This window comes from Herpailurus yagouaroundi, unplaced genomic scaffold, assembly GCF_014898765.1.
Source record: "Herpailurus yagouaroundi ecotype Mexico unplaced genomic scaffold, PumYag 140, whole genome shotgun sequence".
Lineage (NCBI taxonomy): Eukaryota > Metazoa > Chordata > Mammalia > Carnivora > Felidae > Herpailurus > Herpailurus yagouaroundi.
In genome coordinates, this window is record NW_024412395.1 from 69,082,535 (window position 1) to 69,086,340 (window position 3,806).

At 38.5% G+C, this 3,806-nt stretch overlaps 1 long non-coding RNA gene across 3 annotated transcripts in view; it reads right to left on the minus strand.

The window, feature by feature from the left end:
* The window catches only part of LOC121030818 (uncharacterized), a 218,011-nt gene that overhangs the window by 213,784 nt on the left and 421 nt on the right, over positions 1–3,806 (minus strand). The gene's annotated exons all lie outside the window — the stretch shown is intronic.

Genomic DNA, 3,806 nt, shown 5'->3' on the forward strand with positions numbered 1-3,806 from the left:
TGGGTGTTGTATGGAAACCAATTTGACAATAAATTTCATATATAAATTAAAAAAAAAGAAAAAAAAAAAGAAAGATACCAAATCAAAAAAAAAAATCTGTTCTCTCAGTCTTTCCTTCACAGAACATGGTGATTTCAATATTCAAAATTCTCAGTTCTAACCTCTGGAGTCATCTGTTCTCCCATAGTCTTACATACAACATTTCATCCATCAGAAAACACTATTTGTTTTACCTTCAAAATATACCCAGAACGCAAACATTTCTCACCACTCTTACTGCCCGAGTCTAAGCCACCATTATCTCTCAACTGCACTATTTCAAGACACTCCTAGTAGGGCTTCAAGCTTCAAACCTTTTTTCCATACTGTGGGAGATGCAGGAGAGAAGCATCAAAGGAAAAGACTTCACATGGGAAGGGCTGGAGAAGGTGCAAGGCCTTAGGACATGTTTACATAGCACTGCAGCTGGCTTACAAGGAACGCCTAGAGCCATTAACAGTGTCCAAGGCCAGATCCTCCTTCACACCTGACCCTTCCTAGTGTTATAGAAACCAATTAACTCAAAATTCAACCTTGAAAAGCTAAACCATTAGATTGACCAACACACTTGCTTAGCTGACTTTATGCGTGTAGTCTTTAGCAATTATCCTAATAAAAAGAAGCTTCATTCTAGGGTCAGGCCAGCCTCATTCCGACTCGAGTATGAGGACCTTCACTTAACTGCACTTTGTTTGCAGACTCATCTTTTGCGACTCCGGCCATACTCCCTGCAACATCTCACCAGTCTCTATGTACAAGAATCAGAGTAATTCTATTAAGAAGTTAACCTAGAGAATTTCAGCTCCTGTCAAACTGGAATTAGGGTACTCTACTCTATCTCTCCCACTAACTACAGCTAAAAATTCTAAACAAAATACAAAATAAACTAACAGCTTCCTCTGCAAGGTAAACACAAGTGGTAGGGTAGGAAGAAGAGGACTCCAAGGAAGACCTAGTAGCAAGTAACAAGAAATGAAGCAGCTCTTTCTCCTACCCCCATTTGGGAGTAATGTCCCCTATGAGATGGAGCTCTTTTAATTCTCCTGGATCCACCCCAGATGAGATCCAATAATAAAGGTACAGTTACTCAGCAGCAATGACAATGGTGGAGAGAGGGAGATGGCCATATGGCCCCACATATCCTTTGCCCTCACCACCTAGCCTCAGTACAAGGCCTCACTGTGGAAAAGTATGCAATAAGGTGGGAGGAAAAAGCCTGTGCTTTCTAATCAGAACACCAAGAAGGAAAATCAAGGAAGCCCAAAAATATAGAATATCACAGAAGCAAGAGTTGGAGAGAGGTAACTTTTAAATCATTAATACTGGGCTCACTTCTGAGCTGTGCATGCATGAGACTACGCAGAATTAACATGGCCAAGACTTGAAGGATTTTAATAGAATCCAGGATCTCTTAACATTACGTCTGAGATAAAATATGAAATTATTCAACACCCAAAACCAAAACCAGAAAAATCTCAATAACTCTTAAAGGAAAGGCAATTAACAGGCACCAACAACAAGATGACCCAAATGTTGAAATTATTAGAAAAGACTTTAAAATTTTTTTTTCAACGTTTTTTATTTATTTTTGGGACAGAGAGAGACAGAGCATGAACGGGGGAGGGGCAGAGAGAGAGGGAGACACAGAATCGGAAACAGGCTCCAGGCTCTGAGCCATCAGCCCAGAGCCTGACGCGGGGCTCGAACTCACGGACCGCGAGATCGTGACCTGGCTGAAGTCGGACGCTTAACCGACTGCGCCACCCAGGCGCCCCAGAAAAGACTTTAATTCAGTAATTATAACAATACTCCAAAAAGTAGGCAAAATGCTCTTAAAAGAAATGGAAAGATAGAAATTTTCATGGAAAAAATAGAGGCTGTAAAAAAGAATCAAATGTAAATTAATTCAGAATGGATCACAGACCTAAATATTAACTATAAAACATAAAATTCCTTGTATAAAACATAAGAGAAAATCGTCATGAGTGTGGAATAGGTAAGAAGGTCTTAGGTCCAACAATAAAAGTATGATCCAGAAAAGAAAAAAAACTGATAAACTGCACTTCATGCAAATTTAAAACTTTAGTACCATGAGAGACACTATTAACAGAATGAAAAGACAAGCCATAGTTCAGAAGAAAATATTCACAATTCACATATTTGACAAGGAAAGTGTATCCAAAATAAATAATCTCAAAACTCAACAGAAATAAAACAACCACCCAATAAAGCAATGAGTAAAAGATAAAACCCCACATTACAATCTAAATTTCAAATAATGGATTACCTAGCCCTGGCTACCTTTCACTTGTTGCTAATTGCCTAACACCAAATAAAATTGCCTAACACCATTTCATCAGTCCTTTTCCCTCATGAGTTCTTAAGAAAACATACTATCTTATAACTCTCTCCTTATGTACCCCCCCAACTTGAGACTACAAAGTTAAATGTCTCCCCTTTTTTGGCTGCCATTAGTTATTCCCCCTAGCTTCCCCAATAACACATATCTCAGTTCCACAAAATATTCCTTCAAAATAAAAATGTAGATATCCTTCAATCCTATAATACTTAGTCCAGGAATCTCTCCTATAGCAATGCTGTCACAAATTCATGTTCTCTATAGCACTATTTGCCACTTTACAAAATGGAAATGACTATCCACCTTTGGGGAAATGCCTTAATCAATGATGGCACGTTTACTCTGTGGAATACTATGCAGTCACTAAAAAGGAGATAAAATCTGTATGCAGTGAAAAGCCTAGAGAGAGGGAAAAAAGAATTACATAGTGCCTTGTACTGAAGAATAATGTGAAAGTATATGGATACCTAGAAAAATATCAAGAAGCATACACACCAAACTTTTAGCAGTGGAGAGATATTCGTGGGTGGGAGTGATCCTAATCATATTTCTGTACTGAATTATTTTACAGCAAAACTGTATTAACAATGAATTTTTAAAGTATTTTTTAACCTGCATAACTTTAACAAACATATTCATCAGGTTAAACCTAAACCTCCTCAGAGAAAACCATTTTCTCTCATATTAAAGTCTTATTTTCTTTAGCACACAATCTGTCATTAATTTGTAAAACAATTTTATTGTCCCTCCCGTGGAAGGTTAACAGGACAGGGGTCCCATCTGTTTTGCACCGTCCCTCACAATAATTATTATTTGTCTCCAGAAAACTGATAAATTGTAACCTATCAAGAGGTAACACGTACAGGGCAGACCTGTTCCTGCTAAAATTAAGCTGTCAGGGGGCACCTGGGTGGCTCTGTCAGTTGAATGACTTTGGCTCGGGTCATGATCTCTGGGTTTGAGCCCCATGCCTCGCTCTGCGCTGACAGTGCAGAGCCTGGAACCTGCTTCAAATTCTGTGTCTCCCTCTCTCTCTCTCTCTGTCCCTCCCCCGCTCACAATCTCTCTCTCTCTCAAAAATAAAATAAGACATTTTTTTAAAAAGACATGTAAAAAAATAAATAAAAATAAGCTGTCAGTGGCTCTTCACTTAGTAGTGGTACAGTGCCGGCAAGGGGATTGATAAATGTGTACTTAATGAGTGAATAAAGGTAAGTGTACACCTAATAGACCTGGACCACGAAGAGGATGTACATAGCGTTATAAAAAGGAATGGTGACAGAGGCCTAACCATGCTCCGAGTTCGGGGCCTCCTAACCTACAGGCAAGGTGGACTAATGGAAAAGCTAAAACCAAAGAAACAGGCACAAAAAAAAAAAAAAAAAAAAAAAAAAAAAAAAAAAAAAAA